This window comes from Triturus cristatus, chromosome 2_2 (assembly GCF_964204655.1).
Source record: "Triturus cristatus chromosome 2_2, aTriCri1.1, whole genome shotgun sequence".
NCBI lineage: Eukaryota > Metazoa > Chordata > Amphibia > Caudata > Salamandridae > Triturus > Triturus cristatus.
In genome coordinates, this window is record NC_140582.1 from 1208481518 (window position 1) to 1208507072 (window position 25555).

At 50.6% G+C, this 25555-nt stretch overlaps 1 pseudogene across 1 annotated transcript; it reads left to right on the top strand.

Moving 5' to 3' along the window:
- Nucleotides 1-316: 316 nt before the first annotated feature.
- Nucleotides 317-25491, top strand: LOC146863407 (N-acetyltransferase 8F1-like; annotated as a pseudogene). The gene is made up of 2 exons (XR_014978254.1): nucleotides 317-362; nucleotides 24737-25491. The product of XR_014978254.1 is annotated as an N-acetyltransferase 8F1-like (transcript).
- Nucleotides 25492-25555: the final 64 nt, after the last annotated feature.

Here is a 25555-nt window from a genome sequence, read left to right on the forward strand (position 1 = left end):
TGATCTCTCTCTCCAGCAGGTACATTAATTATCTTGACATTTTTATTGTTGCCAGAAAATTGCTGGAGGCGAGGAAGCAGCAGCAGGTGCTTTCAAAAGAATAATATTCAGTGCCCCCACCCTTACACAGCACCTGGTGCGGTGGCACTGATCACAACACACTAGAGCCGGTGTTGATAAGTTTCCAAATCTTCTGTGTCAGCAATCACTACACCCAAAGACCTTTGGTCTCATTCTGTGATCCAGAAACCCAGGTCATTTATTAATAACTGATATACGATCTGCACTTTTTAAAATAAACCATATGAAACTTCCCAGAGGGACTGCATCCCAGGGACTCAACACTGTCAGGAGAGAGCACGGTGAGTTACCGATACTGCTGACACTGACCCACTCCTACCGGCCTCCATAGACTTTTGTCTAATGTTAACCGATGCTGCGGAATAGTATTAAACCTGTTTAATTAATTTGTAAACCCCTTTAACATCACAGGAGGTACTTTGCTAACACCCTAATTTCGAGTTTCAGATTTCAAGTAATGTAATGTAATGAGACATTTGTAAAGCGCGACCGTCACTCCGGAGAGCATCCTGGCGCTGATAGGGTTACTAGATAGGAACTAAGAATAGCTGAGGGCGAGAAAGATGTTAAATAACTGTTTTGCACAGTGTGTCTGAGGCTGAGAAAATCCAAGTTTTCAGGGCCTTCCTAAAAAGCGTTTCAGGTTGGATGTGACGGAGATTGTTGGGAAGTTGGTTCCACGCTTTGGAGCCAAGCACTGCAAGCGATTTCCCTCCTATTCGACGCATATCTGAATGCAGGGGGTTTTAACAAATTAGCGTTGGAGGATCTGAGATTCCGGGTAGGGATATAGCGCATGAATCTGGTGTAGGAAAGTGGGTTTCTGTTGCAGTAACCTCCCCACCTTTTGCCAGACTACTGATGCACTTTTTCTTGGTGTGCCCTGGGTCCCTGCCAATGAGGGTCCCAGGGCCTGTGTTCTTTCCCCAAAACTAGCCCAATTGGCATCTCTGGTCACAAGTCAGCCCCTGGCAAATAGTACCACAGGTACCCAGGGAACTGTGACCAGGGAAGACCCCTAAGGGCTGCAGCACTTATTGTGCCACCCTTAGAGGCCCTGTACCCTGACACTCACACACTGCCTTTGCAGGCTGCGTGTCTTGGTGCCAAACAAAGTGAAGAGTCGACATGGCAGACATCCCACTGCCCTGGCATACATCAGTCACCCCTCTAGCTGGGTGCCCTATGCCAGTGGTGAGGGGACAGCTGCAGGAGCCCTGTACCCCTACAGTGCCCAAGTCCATTTATGGGCACTGTAAGTGCAGTGCTGCTATTAAGAGTAGATGGTGCTGGGAGTTTGTCATTACAAACTCCACAGTACCATAATGGCTACGTTGAAGACTGGGAAGTTTGGTATCAAACTTCTCAGCGAATTAAACCCACACTGATTCCAGTGTGGGATTTAATGTAAAATGCACAACAGAGGGCATCTTAGAAATGCCCTCTGAAACTCGACCAACTCCTAGTGGCCTGACTGAGTGGCTGCGTAGGCTGCCACCACCAGACATGTTTCTGGACTCCTGGGTTGAGAGCTTGCTGCTCTCAGGGGCCTGAAACAATGCACATCCTGGGACGAGGTGCCAAGCCTCCCTCTCGCTTCAAAGGCATGCCGCCTTTGTGAGCCTCTCCAGACATTTGCTGCTTTAAGCAACTGGTCCTCACTGGTTCTACTTCCCACTTTGGGGGCAGAAAAAACAAGTGAGGAAAAGAGGTGTGCCCACCTCTTCCAACTTCACCCCTCAGGTGGGGGGGCGAGGTGGAGCACAACCTCGAGTCCCCGCCATCTTGAGGATGGGGCGACTCAGCCAACCAGGGACAGGCTCCTGCCCCTCTCCCACTGGAGAGTCGCAGAATAGGGGGTGTACCCACCCCAGGGAAGGGAATCATTGGTCCCTGCCCTTTACCTACCTATAACGCCCCTAAATTTAGTATTTATGGGGAACCCGGAACCTTCCTTCGTCAAATCCAGCAACAACAAAAAAAGAAGATAAGAAGAATTACGAAGAGCTCTGCAGAGCTAACAAGAGGACGACGCCCACTGACTTGGCCCCAGCCCTACAGGCCTGTCTCCCCTCGAACCTGCTCCTGCAAAATCCCGGCGTGTCCAGCAGCCAGCAACCTCACAAATCCCGGAGGACCTGCCTGCCTTCACTTTCCAGACTGTTTCTCCCGTGAACACTGGATATGTTTAAACTGCAGCTCCTGGTGCCAGCCAGGAACCGGGAATCCAGCCCACTCTGCACCCGCCGAACCCAGCCCGAGCTTGAGTGGAAAAACAACATGAGTAGGTCCCCACCGCGATCCTGACCCACGATCCGGCGACCCCTGACCTGCCTCAGGCCTCATGACGACTCCTGCAGCCTCAATCCAGAGGACCCCCGCCTACCGCGACCAGAGCGGGTAAGAAAATGCGACGTCCCAAGACACCCCTGCACCCGATGCCCCACGGCCTTGTGTGCCCAAACCAAAGGTGCTTAACCAGCCCTCAACATCCCAACTTACCCCTCGAAGTGGTGGTCGCTCCTGGAAGATCCTCGTCCCCGAGCCTGTAGTGTTTCTTTGTTCGGGAGAATCTCCATTGAAACAGCACCCTGCACCCGGCCGCCCTAGTGCCGCTGAGGGTGCACCTTTGGTGCTACTTTGGTCCGCAACTTGCCCTGAGCTAAACCCTAGGAGCTTTGCTCCCACAACCCCGTGGCCTGCTTGTCAGCAGCCACCAACCGGAGTCCCCCTATCCTCCATTGGATAACATTGGGCCTCAACACTCTGCACCCGGCTGCCCTAGTGCCGCTGAGGGTACAACAACAGTGCATCACTTACCCTGGGAGACCCCTGAGTCTAAACTCAGAACCTTAACTTCAAAGACCGAGTACTTACCTCGAAACCGATAACCTGCTTTTCCTCTTAGGATAACATTGACACTTTTTCTCCCAAAAAGTTTCCAAGTGTCGACTTTTGAAAGCTAAGAATATTCTCTAAAAATCGCACAAATAACCAAAACGCATTTTCTCAATTGTTTTCAGGAAATGTCCCAGTGCTGAATCTAGGTATCCAGCACTGAGTAGGAAAAGTAACGTAAAAGTAACTAACCTGTGAATTGAATTTCCTTCCGTAGGATAACATTGGTGGTTCTCTGTGAAAAAGTTTCTAAGTGTTAACTTTTGAAATACCAGAATATTCTTTAAAAATCATACATGTGGAGGAGGAGCCTAGCGCGCAACTAAGATGGCCGCGTAGGTGCGAGGCTCCCGAGGACCTCCGCAACCTCCTACGTCTATCCTGACTTCAACCTGCATCGGTTGAGGGAACTGTGTCGGTGAGCCTGAGCCGAGGTGGTACCCGTTTCCCGTTTTCGAATCGGACCTCGGGTGCCGGAGTGAGCACCGATTGAAGTTTGCGGCCTACCTCTCTCCTGACCCCGGATTCGCGTTTGGGGGCGACCCGGTGACAAAGTGAACAACAACGGCGGGCTGGGCCTGGCGAGTCGCGTACCCCGCACTTTCAGTTTCACTTTCGCGCCCCCTTGCTGTCTTCGTAAGTGGGATCGCGGCGCTCTTGGTGTTGGGGTGGCCTCGCTGGGAGACCCTGCCTGCCTGCCTGCTGTGGCCCGCTCCGCAGTCCTGGGGTGGCCCCCCGGAGCTCGTGGCCTTGATTGCTCGCTTTCTACTGCGTGGCTGGTGAGGGTGTGAGACCCGCGACGATGGCCACTAAACAAGATGGAGATCGGTTGAAGGCCAAGTCGACCCGGCGTGGCGCCGCACATCAGGCCAACATCATGGACCGCTACACCCTCCCGAAGGGATCTCCCGGTGGACCGCACAAGTCCTCTGAGTGCCCCCCGGATGCCCCGGACTTGCCCACAGATCTGACTCTGCAAGACGTCATGGGCGCCATTGCTGAGATGAAGGCCACGGTGGGCCAGCGGTTTGACACGTTAGCGTATAAAATCGACGCGGTTCTTGTTGATGTCAACCTGGTGAGAGCTGATCTCTCGAAGACCAACGATCGGGTCGATTCTTTGGCCCACACCGCGTCGGGCCTCACGACTGAGGTGGCGGCCCTTCAGACGGAGGTACACCGGCTTCGTCAGGCGAGTGCGCTCATGGATCGGCGCCTGGAGGATTCCGAAAGCCGGGCCCGGAGGAATAATATCCGCATCATCGGAGTACCTGAGGGACGGGAGGAGTCGGCGGCGGATCTTTTTGTGGAGGACCTGATCACTACCCATCTCCAGCCTTGGGGACTGAGTAAATTTTTTGCTGTGGAGAGGGCTCATAGAGTTCCCGGGGGACGGCCGAAGGTCGGAGGCCCTCCGCGGCCTCTTATTGCCCGTATCTTTAATTTTCGGGACAGGGATGCAATTCTGCAAGCCTCCAGACTGCAAGGGCCGATTAAGTTGGAGAACATGGAGGTGAACTTTTATCCTGACTTCACCCAAGCGGTCCAGAAGCAGAGACTGAGCTTCTTGGGCGTCAAGCGGCGGCTTCGGGACATGAACTTAAAATACACCATGCTCTTCCCGGCCAGGCTGCGGGTGGAGGTGGATGGTCGCACTCACTTTTTTGACCGTCCTGAAGCGGCCGGGGACTGGCTGGACACTTTGTCTGGGGGTCGGGATCGGGATGGCGGGGGGGGGGGGCTGCGGGAGGAGAAGGCCCACTGGACCGGGACTGAGGTGCTGATACTGGGACTCACTCTGGACGCAGATGCTGCCGCTTTCTGCCAAGCTTAGGGTCTCTCGTTTTTTGTATTCGTTCTCCCTCTTTTGTAGGTGGTGCGGGGTCTCGAAGGGGTACTCTTTCCTCCTCTAGGGGGTTTACCTAGTTTCATCTATATAGGGGCGACAGGCACACTGCAAGTTGGGGGGGCTGTTTGGGCTCATGCAGGGGTGCAGGGAGGGGGGAGTTTTGTTGGGGCGGTTGGGTTGGGGTGGGGTGTTGTTCACTTGTACCACAAGGCAAAAGTATTGTTGTGCTATTCCCAAAGTGCCCTCGGGGGGACGAGTGATTGCTTTCGTTTATGATGGGGGGTAGGGGACTGAGTCTTTTGTCCTGGAACGTTAATGGACTGGGGGACAGGATAAAACGAGGTGTGGTCCTGCAGTTCCTGAAACGAATATCACCTGACATAGTTTTTCTGCAGAAGACGCACCTCATTGGCAACTCCTTTCGTGCTATGAACAGGCGGGGCTACCGCCTTCTGGCCCATTCGGGCTTCACGTCGGGTTCAAGGGGTGTGGGCATCATGGCCAAGACCTCGCTCCCGTTGGAAGTTGATGAGTTACTCCATGATGACAGGGGACGTTACACGGTTCTGGTGGGTAGAATGGAGGGCAGAGTGATTATTTTTGTTTCTGTCTATGTCCCGCCAGGGTTGCAGACGACCACCTTTGCGGATCTGGGGCGCCTCCTCCTTGGCCTTCCGGAGGGGATCCTGGTGGTTGGGGGGGATTTTAACGCTGTGGTTTCCGGAATTGAGGACCGTCACCCCCCTAGGGATCTCCCCCGTGCCCAAGCGTGGTTGTCTGGCCTATTAGATGCCCTGGGGCTGGTGGATTGTTGGCGTTTGAAACATCCTACGCAGAAACAGTACACTTTTCATTCCGGGGCCCACGGCAGTCTATCAAGACTAGACTATGTCCTGGTGCCGGCGGCGCATGCGGGGAGGATCGGGGAGGTGTGCCATTTGGCGCGGGGTATTTCAGACCATTCCCCGCTCTTATTGCACTTCGATATTCTCCCGAGGGGAGAGGGTAGGGTGGCCCCGATTAATCCCTGGTACCTGCGTGACCCCACCATTCGCGCAGAGTTGGTTATGTCCCTTAAGCGATATTTTGATGAGAATGTGGGGTCGGTGTCATCTGCGGTCTCGCTATGGGAGGCATTTAAGACGGTGATTCGGGGGGATGCCCTGTCCCTTATTTCCCATTCCCGGAGGCGCGAGCGGGAGGAGGTGATCCGTGTTGAAACTGAAATAACTGAGTTGGAGGGTGACCTCGAATGTGGGGTGACGGATGACAAATTACATGTCCTCCGACTCAAGCAGGCGGCCTATAAGGCCCTCGTAACGGAGGCGGCCAGGGGCCTCAGTAGAGAGCAACAGGGGAGACTGTATGATGTGGGTGATAAGGCTGGGAAATTGATTGCGTGGCTGGATAAAAAGGAGAGGGCGAGTCGAGTTGTCCCGTTGATTGAGAAACTGGATGGTGTGTGTGTCACGGAACCGGAAGAAATAGTTGATTGCTTTGCAGAATATCTCCGTGGGGTCTATTCCCTGGTGTCCTCCCGCTCGGAAGAGGATTCCCATGCCCTGCTCAGGGATATAGCGCTGCCTTCCCTTTCGGAGGAGGATAGAGTGTCGTTGGACGCCGCCCCAACCTCTGAAGAAATTGCTCTCGCCATACGCTCGGTCGCTTCCGGCAAGGCCATGGGTCCCAATGGTCTTCCAATTGAATTGTACAAGCTGCGACCGGATACGCTGGCGCCGCATCTCCGTGCGATGTTCCTCGCGGCCCGTTCGGCGGGTTCCCTCCCGCTAGACCAGCGTCTGGCTACTATCGTGGTCATTCACAAGGAGGGGAGGCCGCGGGACCGGGTCACGTCCTACCGGCCTATTTCGCTGCTGAATGCGGAGCCCAAAATTCTCGCCAAGGTGTTGGCCAATCGGCTGGTTGGCGTGGTGTGCGATTTGATTCACCAGGATCAGTCCGGCTTTATCCCCCATCGCAACACTGCGCTTAACCTGCGGTGCTTGCATGGGGTGCTCGCGCGTGTCCCGTTTATACGGGAACCGGCCATTTTGGCATCCCTGGACGCCACTATGGCGTTTGACACACTTGAGTGGCCATATATTTGGGCAACACTGGCGAAGTTTGGGTTTGGCCCGGGATTCATTGGTTGGGTGAAATTGTTGTACTCAGGACCGCTAGCGCAGGTGGTTGTGAATGGTAGAGTGTCGGCTCCGTTTGAGCTCGGCAGGGGCACGCGGCAGGGCTGCCCATTATCACCGCTCCTCTTCGCGCTTGCCCTGGAGCCCCTGGCGGAGTGGCTGCGGTGGGAACCTTCTATTCGTGGCCTCCTCTGGACCCCCGAGTATGAGGACCGCGTATCTCTTTACGCTGCTGATATTCTTCTGTACCTGGCTTCCCCACGTAAATCACTGATAGTACTGGTTGATGTATTGCACTCCTTTGGCCTCAACTCCGGCCTGGTCATCAACTGGGCTAAATCGTGTGTATATGTCCTCTCTGGGGAGGATCCTATCCTTCCGCGGGGTTGTCCTATTCAGATCGCCCCGCGGGGTTTTAGGTACCTGGGTATCTTCATTACCCTGGATGCGGAGGCCCGATATAGCCAGAACTTGCTTCCCCCCCTCCAGCGCCTGAAGGAGGATGTCGCGTGTTGGAAGCGCTTGCCGCTCTCGCCGCTCGGCCGGGCGGCATTGTTTAAGATGATGTCGCTGCCACGTTTCCTGTATGCTTTGCAGAATACAATGGACGTTGTCCCGGCGCGCTACTTCCGCGAGGTGGAGAGCTTGCAGCGCCGACTGTTTTGGGAGGGTCGTCCGCGTATCGCCCTGGCGAAGCTGACGCTCCCGTGGTACGACGGGGGGGTTGCCCTCCCAGATATCAAGCGATATTACTGGGCCTCCCAGCTGGCTGCGATCAATCACGGCCTTTACGGGCCCGCCCTAAACCCGGCCTTTGAGATGGATAAAATGTTACTGCCGGGCGGTGACTATAATCGGGCGCTTTATTCTAGCTCGCATGACGCGCGGCTGACGGGCCCCACGGGGGTTATGGTACGGGTGTGGCACACGGCTAACGTGGCGATGGGGTGGAAGGACCGCTTGACCCGGGCGACGCCACTATACGCATCTGAGAGGCTGGGCTCCCTGTGGACCTCGAAGGGCTTTGAGAAGTGGGACATGATAGGCATCAGCAGGGTGGGCGATCTCTGGACGAGGGGGGGATTTAAAACGTTCGATGTGCTGCGGACAGAATTCCAGCTGCAGGACAGGGAGTACTTTCGTTATATGCAGATCCGTCATGCGTTGTGCTCCGTATTTCCGGACATTGCCTCCATCCCGGAGTGCTCCCCTCTGGAGGATAGAGTGCTAGATGGGCATGTCCCGGACGGCACGATTTCATTGATTTACAAAAAGCTCATCAATGACCGTTCGGGACTGCTGACCGGCCTTCGTGAGGCGTGGGGGGCTGATGGATTGGAGCTGGATGACGAGGACTGGGTGTCTGCAGTGGCCTCCCCGAAAGAGGTGGCCATACCGGCTCGCCTTCGCTTCGTCCAGCTCAAGATACTCCACAGGGTTTATGTTACGGGGCCGAGTCTGATGCGTATGGGCTATGCTGTGGACGGGTTGTGTAAGCGTGGGTGTGGTTCTTTGGGGACCTTTCTCCATATTCTGTGGGAATGCCCAGAGGTGGTGCGATTCTGGCGTGGTGTGCATGAGGTTCTGCAGGTAGTTACGCATGTGCCGCTGTTGCCTGAGGCGAGGAGATGTCTTTTGAATGTATGGGAGCCAACCGATTACTCAGTGCCGCAGACGTGGTGGGCGACTCTGGGATATATGGTGGCCAAACGTGATATTGCGCAACTGTGGGGTTCCCAGAGGTCGCCGACTGTCTCGGCGTGGAAGGACAACATGGATTGGTGTATGTTTCGGGAAAAGGTGGTGTATGTTGCGAGAGGTAAGCCTGGGACGTGGGTGAAAGTATGGGGCCCCTGGAACGCTTACCGTGGGGGAATCTGTACCCCGCCGCTACTGCCGGATCCGTCACCGGCTCCGTCTCCTTAGCCTGTTTGTCTTCCCGGTTCTGGGAAATGAGTTTACTTAGTCCCCGTCCTGACCTATTCCCCCCCTCAATATTCCTATGAATCAGTGGGGTCCCCCCCCTAGGGGAGCACATGCTGTTGTTTTCGACTGTGGGTTGCCTTGTGGACTTGTCTTTTTTGTTGTTATTTATATAAAAATGAAACCGTCATGTGGGGTCCGGAAGGTGTGGCTGCCAACGCTTCTTTCAACTCCTGTGAATTCCCTTGTGCCGCAGCGTGCGTTCTATTGTCTGTATTACATGCTCCTTCTGTTTGCTAGCGGCCGGCCTAAAGGTTGTAGGCCCATCTTTGTATATTTTTTGGATTCTGTAATAAACGGTTTAAAAAAAAAAAAAAAAAAATCATACATGTAACTAAAACACATTTTCTCAACTGTTTTCAGGAAATGTCCTAGTGCTCAATCTAGGATCCAGCCCTGTGTTAGAAAAAGTAATCCGAAAAGTAACTTACCTGCAATTTATTGAAAAAGCCTATTCATTCCAGAATGGATTTACGACTCCTAAACTTACGTCCGCACTCGGGCCGGAAATTCCGGCCCGGAGGCGGAGCTTCCGGCCCGGAGGTGGGGATTCCGGCCGATTTAGCTATGGCCGAAATCTCCACCTCCGGGCCGGAAGCTCCAACCCCCGGGCCGGAAGCTCCGCCTCTGGCCCGGAAGCCCCGCCTCCGGGACGGAAGCTCCGCCTCCGGGCCGGAATTTCCGGCCCGAGTGCGGACGTAAGTTTAGGAGTCGTAAATCCATTCTGTGAATAGCAAAAGTACTAAGTTCATTCTGTGAATAGCAAAAGTAGTAAATTCATTCTGTGAATACCAGAAGTACTAGGTGCATTCTGTGAATACCAGAATGGTACTAAGTTTAGGATTTAGTCTTAAGTTTGTTCTGTGAATCGGGCCCCAGGGTTCTATCTAACTTTAACCTCTGCCTACCTTTGGGGACTCTTGGACTCTATACACACTGTACCTCACTTTGGTGCTGTATATATAGAGCCAGTTTCTTACATCTGGTCCTAAGATATTGAGGTCCTGAGGAGTGGAATATTCTGAAAGTGATTATCAGAATCTTAAATAGAACTCTTTTATGTATAGGAAGCCAGTGTAGTGTTTCTAAGGCCGCCAAGGCAGATGATCTCCTGGGCCATTTTAGCACTAAACGTGCTGCTGCATGTTGGACCATTTGTAATTTGTGTAGAACTGACTTGTTAGCCCCTGCATAGAGGCTATTGCAATAGTCCAATCTAGACGTGATTAGAGCCACCGCAACAGCCTGTCAAGCTGCTAGGGGTAGCAGATTAAAGAACTTTTTTATTGATTTTATGATGTGGAAGCAGGTTCCAGCAACTGCTAATGATTGTTGGTTAAAGGTGAGTGTGGCGTCAAATTTGATTCACAAATTTCTGGCTGCTTTTACTGTGTTTGGGGGAGGAGGGGTGTCAGCTGGCCACCATAGATTGGGAGAGAATGCGTTCCCTTGTCCCAGTGGTAGTATTTCTGTCTTTTCAGTGTTGCATTTCAGATGGTTGGTCTTCATCCATTTGAATGTGGCTGTAAAGCATAGGCGGAGATTTTCTTCCGCCTGAGTGGTATTTATGTCCAGGACCAAAAGTGCTGTTTATTGCACAAGATACATAACAATTGTTAGACTTGGTATTTTATGGCGTGTTTCCCCTGAGTTTTTGCTTTTTGACCTCCCGGATTTTACTCTGTTTTTGCTGGTGTGGTGTTTCTGCACACTTTTCCCACTGCTGACCAGTGGTAAAGTGCTAGTGCTCTATGGTAAAATGTGTTGATTTATGTGTCAGTGCCTAGTAAAGTGCACTGACTGTGCCAGGGCCTGTGAATCAAACACTGTTAGTGGGCTGCAGCACTGGATTGTGCCACCCACACAAACAGCCTGTAAATGTAACTCGGGCCTGCCATTGCAGAGCCTGTGTGCTGTCTGGGACTGCCATGACGACTTAGCAAGTACACACACTTGCCAGGCCCTAACCTTTCCTTTTCTTACATGTCAGTCACCCCTAAGGTAGGCCCAAGGTACCCCTGTGATCAGGGTGTAGTGTATGTGAAAGGTAGGACATGCCCTGGTGTGTGTGTGGCATGTCCTGATAGTGAATTACAGTCCATTTCGTTTTTCACTATTGCAAGGCTACCTGTTCCCCATAGGGCAGAATGGGGAGGTTGTTTATAACATCTTATAAACATAACTGGCCCTGTGAACTAGGTAGGAAAACCACATTTAGTATGCCTGGACTTAGAATCTAAAGATGAATCTTTTAGTAAAGGTGATTTTTACATTCTGTGTTTGAAAATACTACTTTTAGAAAGTAGGTATTTTCTTGCCTAACCATCCAGGGTGCCTCTGCTGGGTTTGTGGATTGACTGTCTGGGTTTTGGACGACGAGGGCTGGGGAGCAGCAGTGGCTCTGGATAGTCTAGGTGGGTCAGGAAAGGGCTGAATAGACCTGGGCTGCATTTAGAGTAGGGGAGGAGATTTCCTTGCACCCAAATGGGCCTAGTCTGCCTCTGACAATGCCGTCTCCACCTCCTGCCCGGAAGTCACACCAGAGAGGGCAGAGCTGGTTTTGGCCAGACACAGGCATTCTCTGCAATCAGAGATCAAAGGAAATTGTAGTGTAAATATTGCAGCCCAGACCCCTGAGTTTTAGAACTCTTTTGGATCAAGAAGTCTGCCAAGAAGAAGAGCTGGAGAAGCTGAAAGGAGGAACTACCACTGTGCTGTGTGTTTTGCTGTGTTGGCCTGCAGTGGCTGCTTCTTCCTTGGGCAGTGAAAGGACTGGACTGGACTTTCTGCGATCTACTTTTGTGAATTCTCCAAGGGCTTGAGGTAGAGCTTGCCCCCTGTTAAAGAAGTCTCAGTAACAGCAAAGACTTTAAGTTCTTCTGCCCTCAGCACTGGGGACTGTGTGTTTTGTGCTGCAACAGAAGAAAAAGCAACCCAATGCCGTCTACGACGCCGCTGCGGCCTCCGTGTCCTGTCGGCACCACAGAGGGCACCGCCGCAATGCCGCACCGTGACCCTGGTCTCACCGACGACACCTGCTGACGCCGCCCCCAAGCCCCTGCTTGCACCGTGACCTATGGGTACCGCACTCCGCACCGCCTCGCTTCACGGCAACTCCTTGGTTTCCCAGATGACACCGCTCTATGGCAAAACTGACGTCGCTGCTTGCACCATGGTTCGAGGGCACTGCTCGTAAAGTTACACAACACACCACCCTCACCCCGTACCGCAGCCTTGGCCTAGTGACGCCAGTGCCACTGATTCCAATTCATCAGCCTACGACAGCGCTTCAGCAACGAGTACGCCGCTGCTTGCACCGCAACCTGACAGCACCGCGGCGAGAACTGCATTCGCGACCCTGGTCCCACGGACGACGCCATCTGACGCGGCCACTGTGCCGCTGCTCGCACCGCGACCTGAGGGCACCGCACGCCGCACTGCTGCACTTCACACCGCAGCACCTGACGCCTGCCAACGCCAGCGCTCCTGACTTCAACAGAGAGGAGTTCGATCTGCAACATGCATGACTTCGAGGGACCCGACGACTCCTGCACCGACCACCGGAACCGACACCTGCAGACACCGTGCTTTCGGAAGCTCTACGAGAGGTCGCCGATGCCCTGCATTTCTAAAAGGTACTGTTTGTGGGTCTTCCCGACACCGTAGCTGGCCCGCGACGCCACGGTCAGCCAGAACTGTTTGGATTTGTTTGCTCACAACGTCGCGATTGCCCCATATTTTGATAATTGAAGATTTTTGAGTACTGTATTGTGGATTTTTGTAGTTTTTGGTCTTGTCTAAAGTATATACAAATATTGGATAGTTTTATAAACTGGTGTGGTGTCCTTTTTGTGGTGCTTACACTATATTACTGTTGGTTATGTGCAAATGCTTTACACACTGCCTCTAAGATAAACCTGACTGCTTGTGCCAAGCTACCAAGGGGGTGAGCAAGGGTTATTTTAGGAGTGTAACACCCTTATCCTGACTAGGAAGAAGGGTCCCTAAAGACCTCCATTTCTAACAATAATGCATTAAGGTATGTTATGTAAGAGGTGCAATAAATAGCACCTAATACAGATTTCTGGAGAATAACATTCAGAAAAAGGTGATTATGCACCAAAATCCGCAATGTACAGTAGAGACTGTACACTTTTTCCCTGTTAAGTTCCAACACGTTTAGCCTGACTAAATTGAACAACAGGTGAAATATTTAATGCACCCGGTAATTACCAGATGTGGTAAATACCATTCAACTCGTAATTCCGATGCCTGTGCAAACCCCTATAGTGTCTTATTAAAAACAGTGCGAGAACTGGTAGGTACAATTGTCATAGTTGAATGTTAGTTATGCCTTTTGGGATGGTTTGTTGGTTTAATGCATGGAGGAGGATATTCACAAGGATCTATCACCGAGTTAACGGCACATTATCGCAGCCAAAGTTGCGATAAACTTATCGCCCCAATCACAAGCTGGTGTTAACAGCCCACAGCACCAGTTTACCCGCGATAGCAGCTGCAACGAACATCGCCACAGGTGACCCCCGCAGCTATCGCTAATGAGATGCAGAGTAGGCATTCCTGTGCCAAAATCCGTGACAACACCACTCCACAACATTCTCAACGACCAGCCAGAACTGCGATAAGAACACAAAACAGGCTATAAGGCGCATTAGCAGCTGGAAAATAACACCTGCTCTGACCTGGTGCAAAGTCAGTCCACAGCCTGCACCACAAAAGGGAGCACAGCCCACAATCATCACAAAAATGAGCATCACACATTCACTTTCGAAGCAACAAATGAAACTTTATTAACATGAACACTGAAATGAAATGAAGTCACATGGCGGCTCCCATCGGGATAATCCGTAGGTCACAGCCTGCAAGACAAAAATCATGATAGGAAGGTGAGTCCTGCGCACATCAAAGGACAGAGAGAGAGTGAAGGAGAGGAAGAGAGGGAGAGAGAGAGATAAGGAGTGAGGGGGAGAGAGAGAGAGTGCCGCCCCTGTGCACCCAGGCCACACTGCTCACCTGCTGCCACTGGTTTGTCTCCAACCACTTGCCAGTATGCATAGCAGTACACCAGGTCACACATCTGAAACAGACCCGTCATCTGAAACAGAGTCCAGATACATGATTGGCACAGTACACTCACTTGCACAAGACAGCATCGCCTGCCCGCCCATGCACACCCAGGCAGAGGCACCCCAGCCCCTCCCGCCGCCCACTGGAGCATGCCCGCCCATGCACACCCAGGCAGAGGCACCCCAACCCCTCCCGCCGCCCATCGGAGCATGCCCGTCCATGCACACAAAGGACTCACTACTCACCTTCCGCCATTGGCGTGTAGACAGGAGGTCCCACCACATGCCACTTCAAGCCACAAGCCTGGGGCCCCCGGACATGGCACCCTCCAAACCATGCAGCCCCACTCTGCAGGCCACCAGGTCTCGAGTTTGGTGCTGGGTCTTGATTACTCCATGGCAGAGGACATACCAGTGCAACCGGCATCATCGCAGGCTGCACACCCGCTCACCCCAATGGGTGCCACTAACTCTGGGATCCCGAAAGTGACGCCACATGGTGGTAGGCCTGTGCTGCCCACTGGCGCTGGCCTACACTGCGGTCCAGCAGGACAAACAAAACCTGAGCTATCCGGACCGCTCGCATGGGGCTTCATCGCAGGCTGCACACCCACTCAGCAGCTGAAGGTGCCACTAACTCAGTGCACCCAAAGTCACCGTCCCTTGGCGGGGTGCCTGTGCCAGCCGCAATGCTCCGGGTGCCACTAACCCTGTGCAACCCCAGTCAGCGCCACATAGTGGTAGGCCCGTGACGGCCGCAAGGCCTCGGGTGCCACCAACAATGTGCGCAACAACTCATGGGCCTTTTATGATTGAGAACCGTGCAGCGTCCGTCATCCATTCACCACTGGCAGAAGAATGTGACGTCGTCGGCACCTTATGTTGGCGGAGTCACATGGCCTGTTATGCCTGTGCCAGATGGGTGTTGTGTGCGTGCAAACCTGCCCTCGGGGAGTGGCTGTGACATGCTGACAACTAGACCAGTGACCTGCACACCACCAGCGAGTAAGCCTTTGACAGGTAGCAATGAGGTCCCCCCTCGGAGCATAAGCAGAGTGGTCTGGCCTGCTGTATGCCGGACCAGCGCAGGGCTTGCAACAATGACTCGTGGGCTCTGGGCGTGGTTCAGTTATGTCCGGACATGGAAGTGACTGATGCGTGTGTCCCTGTTGTAGTGTCCACGGCACCCGGGACACAATATACAATGTAGCACCCTCTGACTGGCATCCCACAGGATGAGCATCATTGACGCAAGGGAAATCACTGTTCCTACATTCATCCACACATTCATACATGAATGATGAAAGACATGACACAGCAGTGCGTCACTGGATGCAGTTCTGCAGCTGGAGCGGTACAGGGCAATGCCGAGCACACTACACAATATGGGCACGTGGAGGGCCAGCCAGAGTTCATCCAGGGATGACAAGTACTGCGGAAGAGGAAGGGTACAGTCCGCAGCCTGGTCGCCGTGTCATTGGTCATCAAACAGGATATGGCAGTCCATGTCGCTGTCCAAGGTGAGTGCATCGGAGTGTATCGGGGTTCAGTGGAAGGTCATGAGGTCATGTGCGGCACCAAGGGGAATGAATGCTAGTGCCTACTGATCATAAACCCATCCACGTCCTCGTCCCCGGATGTGTGCTCTGCCCCACCTGTGAGTGTTGCAGTACCGGCTGAGGCACTGTGTGCCACTGACACATCAGGTGCCGGAGTGGATATGTCTGCAGCACTGTGAGGCAATGGCACACCAGGGGGCGGAGATGTGAATGGTGTGGGGGCAGCAGCATTCATCTGCACCACGCCTTGTGGCAGCAATGCCATGATGATGATCTGCAGGGCATGGTAGATCCCAGCTACATTTCGCTGATGTACAGTGGTGGCTGCCATCCTTTCCGCCTCCATTCCACACTATGTCCTCCATGAGCCTCCGCATGTGTGCCAGCTCACGGCTGGTATCGCTGGTGCCCCTCTGAGCAGACAGGTGTTCTTCTTTCCACATCAAGACTCCAGTGATGTCAGTCAGGGCTCGTTGGAGGCCATGGAGCAGGCCTAGACACCCATGGATGGAGTCCAATTTGGTGGCCATGAGGTCGAACCCCACCCGCACCTGCTCAGCCGTCTCCCTCTGGGCCTACAGCACATGGCGTTGGAAGGCCGTGTGTTGTTCCTGGTGGTCTTGGGAGACTGCTGGGGCCATGGGTGCCTCCTGCTTGGTGGTTTGGATGGTGGGTGGGGTCTCCTCGATGCAGCTGGTCAGCCCTGATCCTGGAGATGAGTCGCGGATGATGTCAATGATGTCTAGGAGGGCTTGTGCATCGATGCTGGGGTTGTTCTCCTCGTCATCAGTGAAGAGTGGGTGGGACTGCTCTTCAGGGGGTGTTGGCGGTGGCCCTGCAATGTGAAGGATATATGGTGTACTGCAATGTGTCCAGATGTATGTAGACGCATGGTACATGTTGACATTCAGACAGCATGCATTGTACATTGTGACAGTCTATAGATCTGGGTGATGACCCAGAGTCATTGAGGGTGTGCATTGTGCTCTGCTTGATTGTGCATGTGTGCCATCGTGGCTATCTCCACCCATCCCCCCAGTACCTGGTGGTCACTCACCCTCTTGCGGTTGTGTTGTGTCCTTTTGACCAGTGTCCGGTCCCCCAACTCCTCCGGCCACAGTATCCACACTGATGACTGTCGACACCAGCTCCTCCATGTCATCCAGCATGAGCTGTGGCGCTGGGTCCCCACCTCCAGTCTGCATTGCTGCCTTCTGGTTGGCTGCGAGTTTCTCCTTGGTCTTTCTCTTGATGTCATTCCATCGCCTCTTGACCTCGTCCATTGTCCTGTTGTGCTCCTCGTCCACGATGTCCCGCCATATTCCACTTTTGGTGCCCAATGACACGTTGGAGGTGACGAACAGTTGTTGATGGTGTTCCATCACCTTCATGACTATGATCCTGTTCGCCTGCAGACTGAACTTCGTCTTCCTCTTCTTCTTGTCCTTGCTCTTCCCTGTCCCCGAGGTCCCAGGCTGGTCGTCCGGGGGTGCTTGTGGGGTTGCACTCGTCCTCTGTGCCTGATCTGGCTGCCTCCATGGTGCTTGGGTATTGGTCGGTTTGTGTGTTTTGTCTACTTTTATGGTGATTTTTCCTGCCTGCCAGGTGTGTGTTGCAGGCCTTGCGCTGCTTATCGCTGATTTCCTCATCGCGCTTTGGCCCATCGCTGTTTTTTTTGTTTTGTGGTTTGTGTTTTATCTCCATCGACGTGGTTGTATCGCGGACATTGTCCGCGGTTTAGGCAGACTATCGCGTGGTACCGCCTTGTTTTGAATTCCACGTTGACACAGGGTTATTTTCCCATGATGGGCTGCGATGTTGAGAGTTGCGTTATGCTACTCAAGCGGTAGTTATCACACGTTCTTTTGAATATACCCCGTAGTTTTTCTCAAGTGATTCAACTGAAAAATATTACTTTTCATGTTTACACATCCTCCCCACTTTCTCATCACTTCATACTTTCTGCTAATGATCCTACAATTAAATCATGTTTTAAATACAACTAAGCCCTCACCCACCATCAACTCTGTCTATTTTGCCACTCTCGACTTGTACCTTGTGTCCTGCTTCAGATTGTGCAGCATTATTTCACCCTCAGTATACATTTTTTGTGTGCTGCCTTTTTCATGACCGAGTGGCACATTCCGTTTTCTGATGTCTCTTCTTTTGAAATATTTTGATGCTGAGCTAATTACGGGGCATATCAACAAGGGCTTTATCTCTGCTTTTTTGGCTTTAAAAGCCAAAAAAGGAGAGATAAAACTAGTGCCCTATCAACAACAGGGTGCTAACACGCAAATTTGCATGTTAGCACCCTTTTACTCTACGCTTCCCCTTGCATCTCTAATGAGATGCAAAGGGGGCGTTCCAGAGTAAAATAATTGAAGAAATGTCGCTAAGCGACATTTCTCCTATTATCAAGAATGTCGCTAACCCTGTTAGAGGCAAAAAAAGCAGCGCTAACCGCGGTTAACGCTGCTTTTTTACGTCTGGGATTTTTCTGACTTAGCCATGATATCCTATGGAAGGAGGATATCATGGCTAAGTTTGCCTGTCCCTATCAACAAGGTAACGTGAGATTATCGCTGGGTTTCCAGCGATAATCTCACGTTAGCCTGTTAGCGTGAGGATTTTTATCGCTATTGAGATAAGCGTTGCTAATAGCACGCTATCTCAGCGATAAAAATTCACACTAGCCGGCGATAATTATCCTAGCGCTAAGTGCGCTTAGAGATAATTATCGCCGGTTGTTGTTGATATGCCCCTACCTTCCTTAAAATAGAAAAATGCAACTCCAAACTTATGTGCAATTAGGTCTGGGTTGTAGAACGGATGCACTTGTGGTCTGCACCAAGCGCACTTTTCAAAAGGTGTGCCTGGTGCGGATCAGAACAGTGAGCCCTGTTATCATGAATGCACTGCCCGCTCACCCCTCAAGAGCAGCCACAAACCCTCACGGCTGCCCTTGTGGCAGGACATTCAGTGAAAGAAAGAGCAGCTACTTACAAGCATCTCCATATTTCACAGTGCAGGCGACAACAGAGGCAAACTGATTCTCTCATTTGCATGGGGCCTTACCCAGATGTAAATGAGTGACAGCTTCTCTAGATTGCGATGGTGCTAAATATGTGCCAGAGCTATCCGTAATAAAAAACTAGAAACACATGCATCTGCAGCCCCTTCTGTAATACCATAGTGCCCCGGGTGGGGGGGTGGCAACCTAGGTGCACACATCCCTTACGCCCCCGGGGCTCCATGCACAATACAGACTCTGGCCTCATGTGTTTTTTTATTCATTCAACAGCATCTCTGCCTTGTGCTTGTTGCCACATGGATTACCTAGCCTTTTCTGATTCCACCATTTGTTTGCTCTACACACACATACCACCCAAGGGCCCCTCTGGGTAGGATTATGACGAATATGTGCCTTATAGGTGTTTAATACCCCCTCCCCCCACTAGTCTACCTATAACACAAACCATCCCACGAGAGTCATGGCTCTTTTCCACGCCTCTCCCATAATATAAACCATGAAACATAACATGTTTTAAAAGAGTAAATAAAGAAATAAAAAAGAGTAAATTAAAACTGCCAGCTAATTACCATTAGAATCTGCACACATATCTCTCAAACGTCCTCTCCCCTCACACTGCCAGGCACTCTGCCTTAAGACAAGATTCTTCTCTGGTCACTCACCCATGACCCCAATTTTTTTTCCCCACAGGGTATGACAACCAGCATGCACTGCCACAGTGGGTTGCATGCAAACCTTCAGAAAATGCACTTAGGCACTGTAAAGTCAGGCATAAAATACTAAATAAGTGCTACATTACATTACAATACTGAAGCCAACATCTGATCTAAAATCTTCAATTACCTACCACCTGCCACACCGTCATCTTTCACCATTCTCTTTTCGGTGGTGTCTTCGCTGGGGCATTTAATCCCCCAGCTTTATACTTTCTTTACTTGAGAAAAGTTTACTGGATCCTGCGGCCGCCACTAAATTTCCCAATTCTTGTATCTCTTCAAAGTCCTTGAGAGCAAATTCTGTTATGGCTTGCCAGGAATCGTTGAGGCACCGGTACACTCATTCCTGCTATTCATTTAGGTTTCTCTTCTCCTCACTTGACTGAATCTGCTCTGCACACTGTTACTAATCACTTTCATTCTTCCCGCAATGTTAAACGGATCACATCTGATCTGTCAGCTACTTTCAACAGGGTGGACCGTTCAATTACCTTTAGCACGGTTGCCTCTTTCAGACCTCCTGGTTCTTTGCATCTTTGGTTGCCTTCTTACTTATCTAATCAGCCTTAGTGCATCTTTCAGGCTTATTGAGCCTCTTCTGATCTCCTGGAGTCACCTGGAACTCCATCGTTGGTCCCCTGCTTTTCTTCATTAACACTGACCCTCAGTCAGGTTACAGGACACTCTCCTCTTTTCTGCGGCTGTGCCATTCTCTTGCAGGCAGCAATCTAATATTACTCTTTGGGGCATATGTACAAGCCCCTATTGCCAGGGGAAATTCACTTTTTGTGGCGGTGGAATGGGTTTTGTCCTTCAATTATGTGCGCTTTAGGTTAGAAATGTAGGCTCTTTTTCGCTGCATATCTTTTCCATCTGCACATCTTTCCTCTCCGGCACCCTCTTTCCACTCTTCTCCGAAATCACTTTCTCGCATCTCTCTCACTTCACCACTTCCAAACATACACTGCACTAACACACATTTAAGCAGTTTCTTTGCTTTTGCTTCGTAAATATTTTACACCTTCATACGCATTTCCACAGAATTTCAGTTACAACTGGAATAAACGGCCATTGTTCTGCGTGCTCATCAGAAAGTCCAACCCCCTGACAGACAGTTTGCCTTGACTTCAGCCTCAGATTTCTCAATCAAAGCCCCTCATAAACACCTTGCAGGACTCAAAGTATGCACAGGAAAAATACAGGAACAAAACATTATAAGATAGCTAATTTTGTTAAACATGAGATAAGAGAGGAACTAAATCACTGGCATGCATTGCCTTAACATTTTTAACATTCATTGTTCATAAACCTATGTTTTTGGCATTAATGTTAAGGGCATGAAGACAGGGCTATTTTTATTGCCATGCAGCAGATAACTGTCTTTACTATAAGCACATAGTCTCCCTTTGCGCTTGACTCGGATATTAAGATCAACTTCTCAAGGTAACAAAAACCTTGCTTGTCTTTTGGGTCAGTATCGCTGGTGGAACATATAGAGCAGCTCCACTGCTGAAGGGGTCAGTGACGTGCAGCCAGGGCGTGGGGTGTCGCAGCGGGGAGGTTTGAATGACCAGGGATCTCAGCACAATATACGTAATGCAAGATGAGCATTATAACACTTAACGTTACAGAGGGCAAGGCACCGAAACACACGTTTGCATCCACCTCTATGTGTGACGAATGGGAAAAGGTGGGATCTATGCCTGAGAATGAAAGACCGCTGCCCTCGTGCAGTAATCCGAATATTGTTGGTAATTCCGCATTACCCTTTGATGTGGAAATACTGATAATAATGTGTTATTCCTGCTTGCATAATTAAGAGTGGGCATTTATACCCTGTTGGACAGAATCACTCAACTTGCATAATTCTGCATAGTCTCACAGAATTCCGCGTGATTACCCCCACCCCTAATACTCAGAAGGATCTAGCATCCTCTCACGATTTCCTATTTGCAAAGGTTTCTCCTCAAGTGTCAAGGGAACTCCAGTTCTGTCTAGGGTTTTTAATTCCATTCTATCGAAACAGTGAAACTTCAAGTCACAAAAATCAAAATATTGTTGGAAGACACAACTCTGACCATGTATCATACATGACGATAAGGCCACTTGGCAGCTATGATAACCTGTCCACATTTTATGCTGATTTCATACTTGGGGCACATTTACTTTAACACATTGGCATTTCATGTTGTTAATGTTGCAAGCATTTCTTCATCGCAATTGTTTTTACTGCGAATCTCAAATGTAAATCATATGATGCTTTTGTTCATCTTTTTGGTCCGCAAGTGAGACAGGAAAATAGGATGTGGCACCATGGGGCATATTTATGGTGATTTACTGCAGGGCAGGGCACCAAGTCACCTTACTGCGCTGCCCTGAGTCAAAGTGAAATGACAGGAATGAGCCGCATCTATGGCATACAGTGCATTTCTGTCCATTCCCCCTGCGCTGGCGCCATTTCAGCAGCCTAGCGCCAACTCAGGCATTGCGGGCAGGATTGTTTTCGTGCAGGAAAGGACATCGTTCTCCTAAAAAATATTCAACACAGAAAGAGGAAAAAAATAGGAGAAATAAAGTTATTTATCCTTGCTGCCCCTCCCCTGGGGATGCATAATGTTTTAGCGTATCCCCAGGTTTACATGGTCTCTCAAATCTGGGGATTCTTCAAAATCCATGGGAGTTATGTGGGAACACCCACTGCAACGCCCATGGAACGCCTCCCTAGCGCAGAGTAAAGCAACATGTGATTTGCCCTGCCTTGTCTTACTCCACCTCTATGAGGCCACTCAAAGGCACGCAAAGTGGCATGATGCGGTCTCATAAACATGATTTGGTGGTTTGCTCCACCGCTGCGTTACAACAATTGATGCAACTGTGGCGCAAGGGGCTTGTACATATGCCCCCACATTTTTATTTCCATGTGCATTTATTTCAGTCTTGTAACAGAGAATTAATTAAGCGGCATCTTAACAGCATTTTACTAATTCTAAACGTACACAGCAAGGCCTCCGCCTGAACATCTTCTACAAAGGATTTGAAGCCAAATTAAGGGGCTTATTCACAAGCCCCTTGCGCCGCCAGTGCGTCACTTTTAAATTGGGAAAAAGTGACGTACCAGAGACACATGGGGCTTGTAATAAGCCCCTAAATTTCTTGCATGAAACAACCGACAAAGCTGATTCTCCTCCCCTTGTTTGTGTCATTACATGAATCTTCCCATCGTCAGCCTTTATCATCCATACAACAGGTTGAGTCAAGGCTGGGAATCTCTATACCATTTATAAATGTATCTATTTATTTGGAAAGTATCCCTAGCTTTTTGTTGTGTTATGCATTTTAAACAGGGCATGAGACTCTGCCTCAACACATTTACATTAACGATTAGGATAGTGTGGTCACACTTAAAGACACTGTGTACAGATTGGAAAGTTAGTGAAACTTTATTTTATTTTCAAGTGGAGGGCTGTTTATTTATTAGTGTAAGATCCAACTTTTTCAAAATTAAGATACAAGTCTGTCTTCCCCTACTGCCCATCCTGCAATGTACCTGAAAAATACTACACAAATGCACTTTAATACATATACCCAGGGAGTAGCCAGAAAATGTAAATACCCCCCACTTTGATCCATCCCTCGAGTGTCATCAGGTGAGCAAAGCGAGTAAACTCTACCCACTCTAGATTAGGTCCCTTAATCCATCCAGCCTTCCTGTCCATCTATTTCTCCATCCTTTAAGCCTGTCATGCATCCATCCATCTAGCCATATGTTTATGTTTCCATCCATATATCCATCCTTTCACCATTCCATCCATCTACCCTCTCATCATTACAGTCTCAAATTCATCCTTCTACTCACACTTCCTCCATACATTTAACCATTCATCCATCCATTCATTTTCATCCATCCACCAATTCACCCTCCTTTTATCAATACACCAATTTATCCTTCCATGCAGCCTACTATTCATCCATCCAGCTTTTCATCATCACAGACACTTTCTTTCACCCACCCATGTAAATCTTGTGTTCCCCTTCCATCCATCAGTCCTTTTCTCCTTGCATTCATAAGTTCATCCAGAGTTCCTTCCTTTCTTTTATATATTGTTACTTTTGCTCTTCCTTCCAGAATTCTCTTCCACTCTTTCTTTCATTTCACCCAGCTGATCCTCTCCCTCACCAAAGACCCCCACACCACCAAAACTAACCTTCACGAAGGAATGCAGGCCATCGCCGACTGGATGAGAAACAGCCGACTGAAGCTGAACTCGGACAAGACGGATGTCCTCATCCTCGGACCCACCCCCTCGGCCTGGGGCGGCTCCTAGTGGCCGACTGCACTAGGAGCACCCCCTACACCCACCGACCACGCACGCAACCTAGGGGTCATCCTCGACTCCACCCTCTCCATGACGAAGCAGGTCAACGCCGTCTCCTCTTCCTGCTTCACCACCCTCTGCATGCTTCGCAGGATCTTCAAGTGGATCCCCACCGAAACGAGAAGGGCGGTCACCCAGGCCCTTGTCAGCAGTAGACTGGACTACGGCAACGTACTCTACGCAGGAGCCCCGACCAAACTCCTGAAACGGCTCCAACGCATCCAGATCGCTTCCGCCCGCCTGATCCTCGACATCCCCCACCGCAGCCACATCACACCCCACCTGAGAGACCTGCACTTCGTCCCCATCAACAAGAGGATAACCTTCAAGCTCCTCAACCACGCACACAAGGCACTCCACAACACCGGACCAGCGTACCTCAACAGCAGACTCAGCCTCTACAACCCCACCCGCCAGCTCCGCTCCACGGACCGCGCCCTCGCCACCGTCCCCCGCATCTGAAGAGTGACCGCCGGCGGCAGATCATTCTCCCACCTCGCCGCCAAGACATGGAACACCCCCCCCCCATCCGCTTGCGGCAGACTGAAGACCTCCTAACCTTCAGGAGACTTCTCAAGACCTGTTTCTTCGAACAGTAGCAGCGTTCCCCCACCCTCCAGCACCTTGAGACCCTCACGGGTATGTAGTGCGCTTTATAAATACTATGATTGATTGATTGATTGATTCCCTCTCTTTTTCTTTTAATTTCTTTGCTGTGGTTAACTCCTGATCACTGTACTGTTTACCGTTGTCCTTTACTTTTGATTTTGTAATAGCTTTTGTCTGCAGAGCTGCAGCCAGACCAGGGTCATAAATAACTATAATTGTCAATAACCCCACCTCCCCCCTTAAGCTGTGAAACCAGGGGTGGAGGCACGGGGGTTTCACAACGCCACTGACGTATGCTTCCATCTTTCAAAGCCTTTTGATGTCATTGCTATTATTTGGTCTTCAGAACTGCTAGATTTTAACCTTCATTTAATTTTGTTCTATCTCTTTCTCTTTCATTAAGCCTATCATACCACTACAAGATGGCTGACTACCACATACGGGTATACAAGGACACCGATCACATGACAGTGCGGAAATTGTTTGCAAGCGGACTTGAAGAGTACATTACCCCTTTCAGAAAGTATGTATTGACTCTTCCACGAATCAAGCTTTTCCTGTTGGGGATCCATCTTGCGATCCTGATGGGCTTCCAGCACTCATACATTTCTGCTCTGCAAGCCACATTGTGTGCAGCAGCAGCCTGGTGTGGAACGCTGTCATTTGTGTGGTGGGGCGCAAACTATACATCCAATATAGCCTGAAAGAGGACATGCTTGACATACAAACATCTTACATCCAGAAGAGAAGAGCCTGTTTTTGGGTGGCAGAGTCCAACGGGAAAGTTGTTGGCATGGTGGCCGCCCGGCCACACAGTGCTAGTGATGGAGAGTCCAAACTGGAGCTACTGCGGCTGTCGGTGAGCAAGGAACACCGGGGACAAGGAATCAGCAAAGCTTTGTGCAGAACAGTTATTAACTTTGGCCGACAGGAAGGCTATGAGTCAGTCGTTTTGGATATCTCAAAGATTCGATATGCGGGACAGAAGCTGTATGAAAGCATGGGGTTCACACTCACAAACTGTTTTATTCAACCAATTGTTATCGAAAGGCTACTCCACTTTTGCATTCTTTCTTATAGCTTTAAAATTCATGCACATTATTAAAATATCAGGATTTATCAGTTGGTACCATACTGAATTAAAGCAAATGGCTCATACGCTCTTGTTTCTAATTGTAGCTTAGATGTTTGTGGTAAGCAATCAATAATATTACAAACATCT